Here is a 19,339-nt window from a genome sequence, read left to right as displayed (position 1 = left end):
TAGCTGCATGTGCCCTAAGCTTTTCACATTGTGCAACTGGGCAAACACAGCTGTAAACCGCAGGTGAATACTTGTCCTGTGGTCCCTGGATGGTGCCCTGACAAGTACCAATGCATTTGAAGAGGACGTATAGATTAATACGGTACATTATTAAACACTTCCCACCAGGCATCCCTATTTTTCCAACTCAAATGGAAATAACTTGCCTTCCCAAATGTGCTCCCAGGTGGAGAGAGAGATAGTGCTGTACTGTTGCCTGCTAATATGAGAGAGAGAGAGGAGGGGGGAGAGAGAGGGGAGTTGCACCACTCAGTTCACACGGGTGTGATTTTTCCATGTACATGAAGGTTACGAATTATGGCTTTAAACATCAACATACAGCATAGTAAATGTGCTGAGAAATGCATGTGATGTAAATTCATATACACAGTGAATTGCAGTCTTTACAGTCAGTCTTATCGGCATGGCACCAAATTACCAGACATTTAAATGTCTTTGCAGGCGCTGATTGGTGATTGTAATGAAAATCAAAGGTACATAAATAATATAAGAGGTCAATCGCAATGCTAAGTGGAAGATACTGAGAAAGGTATACTTGGAAGAAGTTACCATAAATCAGCAATTAGGACTGGGCAACTTCAAATCAATATGATCATTTCCAAACGTCTGCAGCGATTATGATTAATCAATGATTATCTATACAATTAGCAGTGAAAATAGTAGATCTACAAGCTCACAGCTTGTAGATCTGTTTGCTATTTTTTGTATGCCACAATAATATACAATGACGTATATTTACAGGGTTAAATGGTTAATCAGACTAATCAATTTACTCGATTATAAAAGGTCTATTAGAATCCTTCCGTCTCGATTCATTGATAGCTAAGATATAAAAAAAGGTTAAAAAGACAGTTTCTTGATATAAGTCAGTTATTGATTCTAAATAGAGATACACGATATTGAAATTATGACCGATATCTGATTATTTGCAGGGTCATATCGGCCGATACCGATATATTACATTATTATATAATATTTATTTGTGTTGGTGAAAGTAGATGGTAAGCCCCCTCCTCACTAACTAACGCTCTTGAGGAAACAGAGACAGGCAGACTGGCTGCTCTGCGACTACAAAGCCACTGACGGTCACATTATTATTGCGTTATCAATATCGGTGAAAATAATCAGCATTATTTTGAGACCGATTCGATACCTTTTTGTATTTTTTATGGCTGATTTCTATACGCTACCGATTACATTGTGCATCTCTACGTCTAAATGTCGGTTTCAATGATTTTTCGGTTATTTGCTGAGCCTTTTCAGCAGTGCATTGGCCCACCACAGGCTGCAGCCGAACAGTGAGAAATAATGTATTTACAGGGAGCTGTTGCAACTAAGCAATAGCTGTCTAATGTGATTACATTGCATAGGGAGAGACATAAATGGAATCTGACAACGGATGAGTAATTCAATTAATACACTAATCAAAATTCACATTCATGGCAAATTAACTAACACAGACTTGCATTGTATTGACAACACAACAAGCTGCTTCCCAAATCCTCAATCAATATTGACAGCTGTTAGTTTTTTCCTGTAGGAAAACTATTTCATTGCATGAGCAAGAGATAAGTACGGAGCCCCTGAATGGCCATGCATTCAAAATATATTTTATCTTGTACGTACAAGATAATATCTCGTCCGTACAAGATATTATCTCGTCCGTACAAGATATTATCTTGTCCGTACAAGATAATTATCAGCCAGGGCTTCGGTCTCCTTTTTTGACCACGTCACATGGTAACCTAACGGGACATCTTTGTACTGCGTAAAAGAGCCGACAGTTGGAGAAGGGATTCCCTTCTCCAACTGTCGAAGCGAAGCGAAACCCCCTTTTTTCGACGGAGTAGAATGCGGTTCTTTGATGCGCATTAGAATTTGAATGAGCCTTCACACCTGCCAAACGAAGCGCATTTTCTGACAATACGCAGCAGGATTCGTTTTAATCGCATTAAAGCTTTCTGGTGTGAATGTCACGTACCTTATACTGTACATTGTTCGGTGTGGCCACTCGCTTGGTTGTGCCTCGCTTGGGGGTACCTGGGTCCCACAGTCCAGCCCATTGCTTCCTTATGTTAGTATTTGCAGAAACAGTAACATTTCTTCTCTGGCAATTACACTGTAAATAATATCCAACTGTCTCATAAACTAAGAAAATATCAATGACACTGAAGGCTGTGGAAAGACAGGTTCAGTAAATGGAATTGTCTCTGGGTGAAATATCCCTTAAAGAAGACGGGAAAATGACGATGGTGACCATTAGTGACCCTGCAACAATTTTAAAGTGATATGTCACTATGAAAGGCACGGTCTGCTGCAGTATTGGAGTGCTGACAAGCCTGTCAATTGAATCAATAATGAATCAAATTGAGTTAAGCAGAGTGCAAAGGGTGTTGATGCCTCTTCAGCTTACTGTGACACAAATAATCACTCCTCCCCAGTGGAAGAAGTACTCGGATTGTTTTACTTAAGTAAAAGTATTAATATCACAATGTAGAAATAGCCGTTACAAGTATGCTGTATTAAATATGTTACTTGAGTAAAAGTAGGCTACTGCTTTTTATAGCCCAACTACTATAGTATAAAATAGGGCTGAATTGGTTCACATACCTATGTTTTGTAGTAGTAATCTAAATCTGCAAACAAATTAAAAGTTTTAAGTTTTTACATAATTGTAGTCAAACAAAAAGTAAATATTTGTCTCAAAGATGTGTAGAAGTATTGTAAATGGAAATACTCAAAGTAAAAGTGCCTTGAAGAGGTATGCTGCCATTTCCCCACTCTATTAAATTAGCATCAGCATATTCATTTTAATTTTTATTTAATTTTTTGTTTTTTGTTTTATGTTGTGGTATGAAACCTTTGATACTTCCTAGTAATTAGTTAGTATTATTGATATACACTGATATATAATGTATATTCTACTGTACATTAGAAACAATGTATCAATTGTTGTCCAGTGATATTTGGTATTTAGCAAGGGGAAGCGCAAGGCACTGTATGCGCCATTCATATTTACACTTTACAGTACATTGTTGCACACCGAAAAGAGCTGATCTACTGTACAAGCTCTGAAGCTCACAGTGCATTCAGCATTAATTAGGCAATATTGACTGAACACCCCTAAAGGCCTGACCTTAGACACGGTCCTGCCCCTTGCTACGGTCCATGCAAAAGTAAAAAATAAAAGTATGTGTGTATGCACAGTTGCACACACACACACACACACACACACACACACACACACACACACACACACACACACACACACACAAGTACGCACGCACGCACACACACACAGTGTGTAGGTCACAGTTTCTTAGCTTGTTGAGGTTACCATTATAATGTATTGTTCATGTTCTTTAGCTAAGTGCCGGCCAACGCCAACAAAATAGCAAGGTATCTCAGGTAAGCCAAATGTCAAGCTGTGGCATGACCGCAGAGATAATGGAAGTAAATTACTATTCCTATTACACAGTTGCGGGGTAAAGTGCAGAGGAGTTCTCTGACTCCGTGGCCACAGATGCATTAATTCCAGGAATTTCATTATGGTCCATTTGTGTGGATGGTCATTATGGATTCTATTTTCCTCGAGTTTCAAGGAATCAGGAAGAGATGGCCTCGCTAAGTGATGACTTATGACTGCTATTATGCATTTCGTGTGTGTAATGTGTTTTTTGGCAACTCAAATGGGAAATTACGGGGGCCGGGACTTATGGGATGAAGTGAAATGCATTATAAACTGTGTTGTGAAATGAATATTACTGTGGGAATATACCAGATTAAGTCTTTCTGGTCTGCTTTCCCCTCTATAAAAGCGCACAGAGCTCGGAAATAAATCAAAGGCTGTATATTGAGGAGAAGGAGGCACAAAATGGATACGACACGCACTCGATTTTCGTCCTCACCAGTTGCTTTGGAAAAGGACCAAGGCACACTTTTAACAAGCCTCCATCGGAGGTGATACCAAAATAATCGTACGCAGCTGTTCCGATTGAACGAGGCCTCGCTCCCCACTTGTAGGTTTTCAAAATGCCGCACTCACGTGCATATATAGTATGCATAATCTTAAATGCATTTGCTCTGTTATCATGTGAAACCGAGTGTCTGTTGAAACGACTCCACCAGTTTGAGTTGAGGTAATCGAATGAAAGCAGGAGCAGCACAGGAGGCACCTATACTGGTATTCCCAAGGGGTGACACAGAGAGCGTTTTCGCCCCCCTTGTAGTCTAGAAATGGAAATGTCCCCAACAGACTCCAGGGAAGCACATCTGAAATTCATCCATCAGCTCTCCCTCTTGTGTATATATAAATACCCATGTGGAGCAGTCGCACAGGTTGTCCTATAATACCAGAATCTCACAGATGGGAATTGATGGTTATAATTTAAGTAGGGACGGGTAAAGTGCTCAGAGCTGCATGTGCAGCGTGTCGCTCCGCAGGCCCATTTCGACCTGAAATTAAATAAATTAAAAGCAAGACAATCAGCAAAATGTTTAGTTCGCTGATCCACATTTACAGAGTGGCAGCAAGCTGAGAACAGTTGGTGAATTAATCTTCCGGCACGGCTGATCCCATTTGGAAGGTCTCACTGCAGAGACAAATCAGAGGCAGATGTACGGGCCTTTCTGTCTTTCTTTTTCATAGTGGTTGGTTTATGACCCAGCAAACTGAAAACCTTTTGTCATTTTTCTTCTTCAATGGGTCATTTTGCAACGCATACAGTATATGTCAATATTATCACAACAAAGCTACGGCATTTCTCACTGAAGTCAATATGTGCTGCAGCGAGTTATTACACTTTGACGTTTCCAATAGCTTTCATCAGCTATCAAAAACATAAATATTCACTTTGTTGAGCCGTAGAATAATGAGAACATAAATTATTAATTCAAATTAACATAACCCTCTTCACTAGAATCAAATGGTGTCACACACAAGCTTGTACTTCGGTGCCTCCTCGTTGCTGGACTCTGGTTGTGCCACGCTGGCCAAATCCGAAGTGTGAGAAGAACTTGAACAAGATCCAAGTTTCCATATGCTGCTGTGGTAGTCCACTAGTCCTACTGGGATATCCTGACAGTGTGGGAGGGAGAGTTGGCTGAGAACACGGCAGGTGACGCTTACGGGCCTCGCCCATGTTGGTACACGGCCATTTTGTGAACTAACCGTCTGTTTTCTGCTCTACGTCGTGGTTCCTTTTGCACCTGGATAAACTCCAGTGTCTCCTGGGCCGTGAATTCTACCAAGCCATCAACAGCAGCCTTGTCTGGCGGACCATTTCCCCTTCAACGGCGCTTTGGCTTGTGCTGATTGGTCAAGCTACTGCTGTATCAGCCCAAGGGCTGATAACTAGGGCTGATAGCAGCTATCAGCCCTAGATAAGGCTTATGACCCCGCTCTGGCCTTTTATCACTCCCCTCGCCCAGGGCTAATAAAGGCTGGGTATGAGGTTTTTAACTACCGTAATTGAACTGTTCATATTTTCAACTGGTATATTTTAAGACCTTTGTCTAGACACATTCGAACTCGATCAAACGTATGACCTTTCATACAGCAAGACGGTTCCTCTAAAACCACTCGGCCATCCTTCCGTGCTCCGATTTAATGTGATTTCTGTGCCCGCTCAGGACAGCGTGCGATTGACTTGCACCGAATTGCATCATTAATTCCGTGACATTTTAGAGGATGTGTGTGCATTGGCACACATTATCACATATGGAAAATTAGATGGATGGGCAACCTTAAAGTGTGATAAAGGAGAGCGGGTGGTGTTTAATGTCACGCGTACAGTACATGCAATAAGGAGCTGCGGCAGAAAGCTTTAAGTACTGACTCGCTGTTTTTAATTGAGAAGCAAGTCGGCTGATTCATCAGCCCCCGCGTTTTCTGATGAAGTGCAGAAAGAGGGAAGGAGGGAGAGAGAATGAAAGATAGAGAGAGAGAGAGAGCAATATGCATATAAGAAATTGAGAGGGACAATATTCATCATATAAAGATTATGAGAGACTGAGGAAGAGAGAGAGAGTGAATGAAAGAGAAGGAGCAACAATCAAGCAGAAAGAGAGACGGGGGGGGGGGGAATAATTTGGAACTAGCCATGCTTTCCCATCACAGATGACGTTTAGGGGATTCTAGCTGTATCCAAAGCAAACAGCCAGAAAACAGGTGTTTTCTTTTCAAACCCCATAGAATGGAACAACGTGCGAGCCTGGTTCACGTCTTCAGCCCTACGCAGGATGAAAAGTAATAACAGCAGACAGTTTCATGTTGCTGTTATCTACTCTTACTAAGCAGCCAAATTAGTCCCAAAGCCTGAACGGCCCAGGCTGGCTAATGGCCTCGTGCTAGATTTAGTGTCTCAACTTCTTCAAGTAGTTTACGCTGTTGGCAATTATGTCGGCGTATATCAACCCTTTCACTGCCTGGGGAGAAAAAGCAGCACTTAGTAGATTTATGGCATCAGCTTGATCTGGATTCTTCCTGTGTTACCCCCCCTCATCTCAGCCCTCCCCTGGGTGCCGTGAACGGCAACACTTGAAAGTTAGAGGCAATGTCGGGGAAGCTTTTATTGGAGGAGGAGACGTTGACATTGCAAATGTAAAACATACACCATATGGATCGTGCAAGCACATCCATCCAACTGATCTGAGAACCTGGCCTCAGTGGCCTGCATTTGGAAATAGGGCAAGTGCTACACTGAATGTTGGGTTCATGTCAGAAACTGAAGCTAGGCGTTTTCCTCTGCCACACTGTCAGACATGCTTCATCGGGCTGAAAGTATGATTAATCATGTGCAGAATGATAATATCTAACATGGTTTGACAAATTGATGTTTATTAGCACAGTATTTTAGGGGTTCAAACTAATTGAGTCTAATCAATCAATTATTTAAATAATGGATTTTTAATCAACCACTTTCAAAAATCAACAATCTATAAATAAATCCTCTTTTTTATTTCACCCATTCTTGAGATAAGGGACAAAACTTTTTTCAAACTGGATTTTTTTTTTTTTAAAGATACATTCAAATCAAATAGATGTATTTGTAGACACAGGTCTCAACTACCAATCTTGAGAAGGAACAGGTTTTTCGCATAACATTTCTTTCTAAAATGGGACATTTATGCACTTAATACCTGATTCATGTCAACTCCGTCAGACACACTAAAATCCCTTTTAATTTAATTTTATCATTTCAACAATAATATAAAGTCCTCAGTTATCTTATAATGGCTTTCAGTAATCAAGTTAAGTAATACAAATCTTTTAATATTATTTTGTTCCAATATCACACTATTATGAAATATCCAATTTCTCAAAACCGTCATTTCAACCTTTATTTTCAATATTATAACATGAAAACCATGTAAAAAAAAAAAAAAATCATCATTACGTATAATTTCAGTTGGTGTTTCAATACATAAGCACAAAAGATTTGACAGCGAATTTTCTATTTCTTTGGAAATTAACAAAAACATCACGGGAAGAACGTCTGACGGAGTTGACGAACATCTGACGGAGTTGACAAGTTTAACTGATTTAGGTTCTAGACCACCTAGGATCTTGATTCTGGTGACTAATCCCACATTTTCAAGGATGAGGAATACAGTGGTACTATTTAGATTTGCCCTGTGAACATGGCAGCCATTTTTCAAAATGGCCGCCAACTTTCTGTTATTTCCCAATAACTCAAGTTCTACACCACCTAGGATCTTGATTCTGGTGACTAATCATACATTTTCAAGGATGTGGGATACATTGGTACTATTTAGATTTATCCTGTGACCATGGATGGTAGACATTTTCAAAAATGGTGGACCTGCTATTATTTTACCAATTTACTCAGGGAATATTATCAGAATAATATAAAATCTGTGAATACATTTCTTACCAAGAATTTTCTTCACCAATGTTTGTAAAGGTGTCTACTAACATATCCCACATTGGTTTCTATTTGACCACCCTAGGGGCATGTTTGACAGCTGCTGAAAGTTGGGTACCATCAACAACCAATATAAGGCTAAATGTTCTAAATTTCATTATGCTTAGCATGTGGCATGTCAAACTAGGGGCTTTTCATGATTCTGGATCCATTCCAAGCATTAGTTTTGCACAAAAAACACTACGTTGGCTAAAAACGGCCATAGCCATCATCACAGATGTGATGAGGTCAGCACATGTCGGCACATTTGGGCAAGTGGCTATGGCCAAACTAGGGGGTCTATGGCCAAACTAGGGGTCAAACTCCTTGGGCTAAATTTGGTGAGGTGAACAGTGAGCAGTGAACAGTGAGCGAAAGACTGAAGACAGAAGATTTGGCTTCAGGACCATCAGGCAGGATGTGCAGACACTGAAGGCATCAGTGTCTTTCTCTGTGTCCCCAGCATGTCAACCAAAGCAATGTTACCAAATCAAAGGAGCCTTCACCTCATGTCACCTGGGGCTGGGTGAGCAATCGTATCCTGTATCTAAACTCACAACTAAATACAGACACTTGGCCAGACTGCCGTTTGAAAGGGTCAAACCCCTCATCCTGATTGGGGAAGACCACCCCACCTAATCACACCAACCGAACAAGTGAGGTTGGGGCCTCCAGGTGGGCCAGCAGCCATCTGCACAAGACTGGGCTGGACCCTGCAGGAAAGCAATCTCCAGCCAAGACAATGTAAGTTGACTATAACAGAGCCCCAGAACACAGAGCTCAGGAGAAAGATGGAGAAACACTGGCAGGAGGCCACCAAGATACAATTCCCCAGAGACCCAGAGTGTGCCACCACTGGCAGTAAGGAGATCAACTGCTGCAGCAAAGATGTCATGAAAGGCAAGTCTCCACCAAAAAAAACCCTGAACCTAATCGGGGTGTCAAGAGACCAAAGTTTCTCCCCCACAGTTCCCTGCAGTGGCCAGTGAAGTCAAACTGTGCATCTGTACCTGAAAGGGGCAAGTCAAAGGCCAGAAAGCCCACCTCCTTTTAATGTCCTGTCAGTAGAAACTCAACCTGCACCTGGAATAAGCCCTTACCTCTCCCAGAGAAAGTTCATCCTTGAAAATGTAATGATTAGTCGCCAGAATCAAGATCCTTGGTGGTCTAAAACTTGAGTTATTGGTAAAATAACAGCAGGTTGGTGGTCATTTTGAAAAACAATGGCTGCCATGGTCACAGGACAAATCTAAATAGTACCACTGTATTTCTCATCTTTTAAAATGTATGATTAGTCGCCAAAATCAAGATCCTAGGTGGTCTAAAACTTGAGTTATTGTAAAATAACAGCAGGTGGCGGCCATTTTGGAAAAAAAAAGGCTGCTATGGTCACAGGACAAATCTAAATATTACCAATGTACCCCACATCCTTGAAAATGTATGATTAATCACCAGAATCAAGATCCTAGGTGGTGTAGAACTTGAGTTATTGTAAAATAACAGCAGGTGGCGGCCATTTTGAAAAATGGCTGCCATGGTCACAGGGAAAGTCTAAATTGTACCACTGTATCCCTCATCCTTGAAAATGAGGTCTTAGTCACCAGAATCAAGATCCTAGGTGGTGTAGAACTTGAGTTATTGTAAAATAACATCAGGTGGCGACTCTTTTGTAATATGGCTGCCATGGTCACCACGAGACAAATCTGTGATGGCCCCATAGCCAAAAATGTTCCTTAAGGCATGCTCTAACTGTGTGCCAAATTAGAATACTGCCCATTATTCAAAAACAATAATTTTATTGTTTTAGGAACACTTTTGTCAACTCCGTCAGATACACGTCAACTCCGTCAGACACAAAATCTGACGGAGTTGACGTCTGACGGAGTTGACAAAATGGCATTTGTTTTCATCTTAACCCTCTTTAGTACAATGTAGCCATTTTGTTTTTGCTTAATTTTGTTAGCTAAACCTAACCCCTAAACTAAAATAATAAACATTATTTTGGAATTCTTAACAAAGATCATAATAATGTCCTGACGGAGTTGACATGTAAAAGCTGTGACCACATTGTTATCAACATTGTTTGTTTAAAATATCAAACAATCGAATGCTTGTCAGACCAGGTGCTCCACTGTTGCAACAAATATAAATGAGACTTGGAAAAGGAGTCTTCAGGCTAAATCTGTCGACAATATTTTCTGATTAATTTAAGACTTTTAAAAAAACCTGACGGAGTTGACGGAGACGTGGGACGAACATTTGATATGAGATATTTAATAGAAAATATAAATTAAAATTAACTGTGTATATTATTTGCTATGTTGTTGACAATCTACTTTAATTTAGTATGTATATTTATGTGATTGTGACAGTATTAGACACTTTTTTGGCAGTTTGAAATTGTGGCCACTTGCTGGGGACAGGCTAAATACAGGCCTTTTTGGGTACAGGGCCTGCTTTTAACTAATTCAGATGGAATATGAAAACAATTATAATGAAATTAAGGGCATAATAATACACAACTGTATTACACTTAACTTTGCAAGTGCTTTTATTTTTATGAATTAATTTATTTTTTACATAAAATAAGGCTCTTATGTGTGGGACATGTTTTTTCCACTTTTGTCCCTCATCTCAAGAATGAGTGATTTAATAACCAAAATAGATCTCAGGTCAAAGCAGATGAATAGATCGTAGATCGGGTATACCTGCGGGACAAAGTTGTACAATGAAATATGAAATTGGGTTACTGAGACTGATCGATGTAGTTGATTATAAAAACATATCAATTCACATTTCTCCATGTCAATATACTGCACAACACATACAAATGATCAAAAACCTGCATAAAAATCAATATTCAATAGAATAATCACAAAGAAAAAAATAGTGGCAGCCCTACAGTTTCTTCTTCTTCTTCTTCTTTTTATTCGTCATAGTATGATGTGGCTCACTGGTAGAGTGGCTGGATGGTAACCGCAAGGTTGCCTGTTCGAACCCGAGAGTTAGCTCCCCCAGAGTTAGTGTCGAAGTGTCCTTGAGCAAGACACTGAGCCCCAAATTGCGAAGTTAGTGTCGAAGTGTCCTTGAGCAAGACACTGAGCCCCAAATTGCTCCTGATGTGCTGGTTGGTGCCTTGCATTGTTTCCGCCACCATCGATGAATGTGTGTGTGTGAACAATCTATGTAAAGCGCCTTGGATAAAGGCGCTATATAAATGCACCATTTAGTAGTAGTAGTAGTAGTAGTAGTTGGATAAGGCTGACAGTCAGTAATCTTTCTTTAACACCAAATTGTTTACATTCCTTCAAGTGCTTCAGTAGCCCAACTTTCTGATTGCTTTCCATTGCATCCTCTTTGCTGGCGGTGCATTTTTGACATTTTGATCGATATGAGTATCAAGGAGCATTATTTATTTAGGTTGGCTTCCTTTTGCCAAGTGGTGCAGAAGTCCTTTCAAATACACACTGCATTACAGAGGTGTATTGCTTTTCTGTCTGGTTTCTGCTTTCTACATTATTATGCAACTGAGATTATTATTATAATGTATTTATTTATTAATTGTTTGTGTTTGTTAACACCCCAGGCAACACATTAGGGCCCCTTTTCCACCAAAATAACTTAACTGGTTCCGTTCTAGATTCTTGGTGCTTTCAGACTGAACCGGCCGTCATTCTTTGGTTCCAGTCCCAAATCAACTTTTAGGGTTCTGAACCAATTCATTTTCACTTTTGCAGTGGAAACACTCTGAACCGGTTCAATATTAGGCAGGGAAAAAGAACCAAACTGTTTTCATCCCCGGTGGAAAAGGGGCCTATACATGTTTTCTGCAGTGGGGGGCCTCAGCGAGAGGATATGGCTATTTGAGGGTGCCTTGGTTGGAAATGCTTGGGAACTTGAAGCCCTGCTGTGCTAAGCCTTCAGCTGAACCGACCATCCCTCACCCAGCTGGATGTGCAAGCCTCTTTCACCGCAGTGACGCGATCACAAACAAAGCAACAAGCCAGGAACATTACATCGACTTGATCCTAGTTGGATTTGCTGGAGTGCATAGCTGACTTGTCGAACATCATGCAAATACTGTCTTTCTGCCTGTTTCGTTCCGAAATGTATTGGGGGTCAGGAGGCGTAAAATAGCTTACAGCAGGCATCCGGACATGTTTATTGTTGAATGTCACTGCTGAGTGGTATACAGAGAGATATATTATGAGGCTGTCAGAATGCACTCGCTTCGCAGTCCCAGGCTGTATCTGTAAGTAAGCATGAGCAACTCCAACATCAAATGTCTGGCGATCGTCAAGATCTCGGGGACAATTGGCGGCATGTTTACGTGGCAGGACTACTGAGGCATCCAACCACCCAAGTGGCTCACTTTCCCATGCAGACGAAACATATATAAAGTATATATAAATGGGAATTTGTGTAGAACAAGAATACTGATTTGCTCGTCTACATATGATGTAAATTCTCCATTCATTGTCAATGGGAATATAAAGTAAAAAGTGCTTCCAAAGTGACCAGAAGGACGTGTTTGAAGTACAATTTAGAGCTGCTTTTGCTTTACTTGAGTATTTCCATTTTTAATACTGTATTCTACTCCACTACATGTCAGTCAAATATTGTACTTATTACTCCACTACAATAATTTGAAAACTTTATAGTTGTTAGTTACTTTGCAGATTTACATTATTTGTACATTAACTAATTAAGCCCTATTTGATACTTTGATAATTTTTGATAATTTGATATTCTATTTGAAAATACCTGAGAGTTTTGAAACTATTGAGACAAACATATTACTACGTATAATTAATCTACTTTTGCACTTTATACAGTATTATATTTTCATGACAATGCTTTTGTAGGCTATACTATAAAAAGTATTTTACAGTACATTTTAAAAGCAGGAATATTACTTGTAACAGAGTACATATTGTGGTTTTGATACTTTTACTTAGGTAAAATTAATACATGAATAGAAAAAGTGTTCCTTGGAGCACAGGACTCCACCAGGTCAGGTAGGTTATTGTGGCCTCCTCGTTTTCAAAGACGTAAAAGTATTGGAAGTTGGAATATACTCAAGTAAAGTACAAATACCTCAAAATTGTACTTAAGTACAGTACTTAACTTAAGTAAATGTACTTGGTTGAAAGCAATAATAGCAAACCTCTCCAGTCCCTCATATCATTAGAACACAGTCATGCAGAGCAGCTGCTCCCAGCGCCCACACACAAGACAAGCCTGTCTCAGGTGGATTCTAATTGCTTGGCGACCTGAGTGCCTCATCGAAAAACCAGAGAATAATTTTCCATACCACACTTCACACGGAAATCTTGCTATAGTGTATATTATCTCAGACACCATAGTACAGTGGTTCTCAGCCTTTCCAGGCCGTGGCCCCCCAAAATAATCATATTTGTATTTTGTACCGTATAGGCCTACACCCTGACAAGCAATTGGATTTTTTTAGGCATTACATTTAGTTGCAAGCTCTCAATGCCTCGCACTGTGAGGCATTGAGAGCTTGTAGATTCATTCAAATATGATCTTTTTTGTATCATCATAGAACATGGCAACATTGCGACAGTATTTAAGATACCGGTAAGCTGCAAACTGTGTGTGAGAGTTGGACCCGTTCAAAGACTTGATGCATTTTCAAGATGAGAACGTCATAATGACGTTATACCATTTCTAATGTTACACGTTAAAACTGTACCACTGTGATTAGACCCAGTATAAAAGAAATACAAGTCTGCAAATAGGCCTGCTGCCTCTGCAACCTTTCTTTTATGAATCAGTGGCATATAATTATGATACCAGCCATTATCATCCCACTCGTGTTATTATTGCACCATCTCCCCCACATCACCCGGTTCAATGGTCTGTGTCTGGTTTAGGGGTTTGGAGTCATTCTGTCTCTCTCCTTCTTTGTCTCGTACAGTGGTTCTGAAACGGTGTATCGAGGCACACATATTATTGCGATATATACAATTATTTTAAAATATTTTGTTGTTTGAACTATATCAGTACTTTGTGCACCCTCATGTCCCAGCAGAGGCTAATTCTATACCCTAAAACATAAAAGTAAATAAAAAGTAAGTAAATATATAAAATATATAAATATAAAAGAAAAGAAAACACAGACTTGCTGGGGTTCCCTCCCACACTCAAGGATGCAGGTCAGCTATATGGTTAAGCAGGTTTATTGCAGAGAGGGGCAAGATATTGCAGAGAGGGGCAAGATGTTACAAGCCAGAGCAGATGTCATGGCAGTAAAGTGCTGTCATGACAGAGGCTCTACTTCGATGGTTTGTGCGGATGATTGATTTATCCTGCATGCATCGATTAGATTGATGCACAACAGGTGTGTGCAGTCACACCCAAGCTCAGAGTTCAATTGATTTGGACTCCGGCCAGGTGTGGCTGCTTAAATCATAGCCATTACCCATGTCACCCACCCTATAGAAGAATCCGCAGAGCGATGCCCAGTAGGCCAGATGTAGGCAATCAATGCTAAGGTGTCAAGCTGCGCTTAATTAATGGGCACCCCTCCGGGGGTTCGTCTATAGCGACCCTGGGGCACAATACAAAGTTGTAAAACCGCTACTCTACAGTATTTCCCATTTACTGTATACTGTCAGTTCATCCACCCATATATTTGTTTACTGTATGTGTAAAACACATTAACACATTTTACACCTACCTTCAGAAAAACATATCTTTATGTATGTGCCCACATTAATGAGAGATTTTCCGGACAATTCCACAAATTTACACAATTGACTAAAAATAAATGAGTTTTGGAAGAACTCAGATGACCCAATAAGAGAACAAGCATTGAAAAAGTGCTGCAGCGTATTCCACTGCACCAAAATATCTTTAATAGAAAAGTAGTTGATTTCAGGCCTCGCCAAATGGGAAATGGTGCGGTTTACACTCTCTCCTAAGTGAGCACTGTCACCCACATGAACATCAGAGCTTGACAATGTCCTGTGATCGATGTTGCCAGATCTCACTAGAGTGTGTTGCTGACACTAACCGGTCTGAAACATACCATTTTAATATTAGAATGTTCGGAACATGTGGCTTGTGAAGAATGCATTCAATGCCTCAGTTCAGTGACGATGGGGGTGAAAAATCGGTCAGAATTTGTAGTCACGTTCAATTGTCCTCTGGAATTAATAGACTGGCGACCTGCTTCATGGTCTCCTAAAGGGGCGGGCAGCGCCCACGTGACAAATGGTTATAGGAAATCAATGGAAGTTGGTCTGTCATGGTTATATCCTACTGTCTTTGACTGCACCACTGGATGGGTAATTAAGTGCTTCAACAGCCTGTCAACTCGCTAATCATTTCAGCAGTGTGTAATTTGTAGCTGGGAGGTATATTCTCTTTGAGCCGGGAGGTACATGCATAATTAAACTGCTTTGAACTGACATGGAACAAGTAGCATCCAGGGAGAACGATGAGGCAGGGCACAGCCACACATGCACGTCAAAAACGTTGTAGCCAACGCAAGCCGAGCCTTCAGGTACGGCAGGTTTCCATGTTGTCTTGTGTGTTGTGGGCACTAGTGCCGGCTTTTTGTGCCGCTTTTCTGGTGTGTCTCAGTCAACGATGGCACTTATTTCCTATTGGTTGACACCTGCAGATAAAGTTTACCAATAGAGTACCAAAGTCCTGACGTTACTCGTTCATCCCCTGGTTCATCACAGAATTAATTTCTCTATGGAGAATTGCATTGGGTCATCATATAAGAATTGCTTTCCAAAAATACACTAAAGTGTCCCCGCGACATTGTCAGGGAGGTGGCTATATCGTACAATGAATGTGACATGTGAGCTTGTAGATCAACTATTTTCACTATAGGCTATTTGAAAATGTTATGAAAATGTTTGAAATTAAGATACTCAAAAAGATTTTTGGAAAAAGGTATAATTACAATAGGTCCGCCAGGTTGAAAGTATTTCATGTGCCTTGCTAAGGCACGGAAAACACTGTATTTATTTATACCACGTTTCCAAATGTTTTTGTATAAAATATTCATCCTGCAGCATATATCCCTGCTACTCAACGAGCCTGTCTAATTAATGCAAATTCCACCCAGAAATCTGCAGCGGAGTTGGCAGAAAGTTGAAAAAGTCAGCTAAAGCTGCAGATACAATCAGCTTTGCTGTAGGATATGTGCATAGGATGCACAACAAGCTGTGAAAGAGAGACAGGAAACATTTGCTCAAAACATGGACGTGTCGTTCAGGGCGAGAGAATTTCTTTGAAAAACATTTCGTGCTTAATGAGTGCCATATGCTAATATCGACAATAAGTTGCACTGAGAATAGGCAGCTGTCGTTCTGCAATTTTAACACGGTGTGTGGCGTGATGCTTGAAACCATATCATTCTTTATTAAATTATCTTGGATTAGAATGATTTTGCTGGGTGGCTGCGATGGACAACAGCAGATGCCATCGTTTTAAATTCAGTGTACAGCGATAAGCATTACAAAGATCATCCCCCACCCTGCATCTGTCGTCCACAAGAACTGTGTAACAGTCACTGCGGTAAATTCTTTCTCTTAAACATTGGAGATGAAACTGATTAGAAATGTTTCATGTTTTAATTTTCTTGATAGTCATTGTGCCATATCAACATTAAAGCTGCTATAAGCAATAATATGTCAAAAATGTTAATGGCTGCACATTCCGACCCCTAGATGTGTGCATGTGTCACAGAGACAATTTTTTTGGGAGTGTTCTACCCATTGCTGGCTGTCTGAATACCAAAAGAATAAAACATAAAAAGGTCATTAAGACTTTGACATATTATTTCTTATAGCAGCTTTAAGCTTATATGACACCACATTGATTTTGATGAATTAATTTTGATTGTCCATGGCTATACAAAACATCCTTTATTTATTCTTCTTCTATAGAAATGTACATGCTTTCATACACACCAAGATGTAATGATCATTACACTTAACATAACTATCTCCCAGACTCCCTCCCAGTCCCCAGGCAAACTTAGGAGTTTTAATAAATGTAGAATTATGTGCAAGATGTAATTTAGATATAGATGTGGGGGGACTTCATTTAACTGACTACACTTTTTTGAATACTTCATTTTAAAAGATCACTGGCACACCAGTGTCCCACCCTCCCCTGTGCCTAAGGTTTCCTACCCCTGCTGTACTGTACTGTGGCTTTCGCCTTTATTTTATATTTTTGTATGGAGGGACAGACAGTAGGCTGACAGGAAATGGGGAGAGATATGGGGGGAAGACATGCAGTAAAGGCCGTCGGGATCGGGAGTCGAACCCGCGGCACACTGCCAGACTGTATTACCAGCCAAGGTGCCTGGACCATTGAGACATGGCGCAGGCCAGTAGAGATTTTTTTAAGCCTTTTGAGGCATCTGTTTTTCAGATCAGACAGGGAATGGATGACAAAGCAACTCGGATCATTAGCTGGATTCAAACCCAGAATGTTGCAATTAGGTCTCTCTGGCATCAAAGAGCGCAGACAGACACCCCATTGGCCAACTGAGACGAGGGCACCCCAGAATGTGTGCAATCTGTGCAAGGTTTCCACACTCACTCCCCTCCCTGCCCCGCCTCAAAGCTTCAAGTTGCCATTTTCTGTTCAGTAAACAAGCACTCACTTAGCGTGTTAAGGAGCAGCGATGTACCCTGCTGTGGAGACAGCTCGGCCTGTAATTGTCCTCATGGTCGATCCAATTCCGACATCTCTTACCCCCACCCCGCCATTTCAACTGTCAGCTCCAAAACCATGGCCGTGGGCCATGCAGCGTGTGGAAGTTAGTTGGGGGGGCTCAGGGGCGGGGGTGTGATTGGCACTTTCAATTTGTCAACTTTTCAGAAACTGAAGCTTAGTTACTGCACGTCTGGACTATTTAAAGACTGTGCAAAGCCACTCAAGCACCAAAATAATTATTTAAATAAAAAACCACCAAAATGATTGCTTTAAAGCACAGACCATTAGCTATACACTACACAAGTACACATACACCTTTTTGTTTTTGATTTTAATGTATCAATCATGTACAGTGTGATACATATTTTTGCATCAGAATAGCCTAATAATAATAGATGAAGTATAGCTACATGCAGGTGAACATACAAATGAAAATCATCATTTTGTTTGCTCTTTAACATCTATCAACCACACCCGTTCTAACTATGACCGTTAATGTAGTGGGTGTAGCTTTTGGATCATCCTGTGGCAGTGGCTATAGTGCTTGATGCACACACACACACACACACACACACACACACACACACACACACACACACACACACACACACACACACACAAATATATTTTAACGGGAGGACATGGTAAAATATGGGCACGTCCCAGGAAAAAGGTGGGAGAGCTGACACACCGGTATGCTGTGGCCATGCTCATACAGTAACATGAGCAGTGCAGGCTGACTCACATCACCATGCTCATAACATGAGCACAGAGAGCAGGCTGACTCACTCACATCCACAACACCTCAGGCTGAGCTATACGGTATATACTCCACACAATTCCACTTGACCGGCTCCTCCCAAATACCTTTGCTCTTTCCCTAAACCGCTAACTGACTTGAGCTCTCATCCCTGTTTTTATCCAACTAATTCTTCCATGGATAGAAGCCGCTTGTCGTCCGCGGAGACCGATGATAGCTGGATCAGGCTGTTGAGGCCTCGGATTCCTATCCCCCAAGGCTGAGGTATTCGATTGAGAGATTATGTCGGATAGATAGAGCATAACAGTTTTGTGGCTCTGGTTTTGCGGCCAACTCAAGCGGTTGCCTCATCTCACCCTGTACTTATATCACAAAGCCGCTTTCGATTGTTACAACCCATGCTGCGGTCCTTGGGCTTTGTCGCTGGTATATTTGCTGGCCGTCTTTTCCCAGTTATTATATTCTCGAAGGCCTCGTCAAGATCACGCCAATGTCATTATCATTATCATCAGCGCATGAAAAATGCTCACTTGACATATGAGCGTGAATTTACAGGCTGAATGGCATAAGTCATCTTTGCGTCTGTCCTTCATCCTCAGCGGTTTTATCATCATTAGAATGAATCACTGCATTTATCCTCATATTTGTGGACATCCCACCAATGTTTACCCATCATTACTTAACGCTCCGAAAAACCAACCATGCACTTGGTTGCCCTTTGTAACTCAATAATAAGTCAATAATGCACTGTAAACAAGGTTCCACCTTAACCAAGCCGGTGATTTCCTGTAAATCGATGGGGATTTCTTTTCTTTTTTTTTATGCTAAAGGCTGGCACTCATGCACGCTCTAGCAGTTCCATTTCAATAACAGCCCCCAGACA

The sequence above is a fragment of the Protomyctophum bolini genome, assembly GCF_963924005.1.
Source record: "Protomyctophum bolini genome assembly, chromosome: 19".
Lineage (NCBI taxonomy): Eukaryota > Metazoa > Chordata > Actinopteri > Myctophiformes > Myctophidae > Protomyctophum > Protomyctophum bolini.
Note: the sequence above shows the minus strand (reverse complement) of the source record.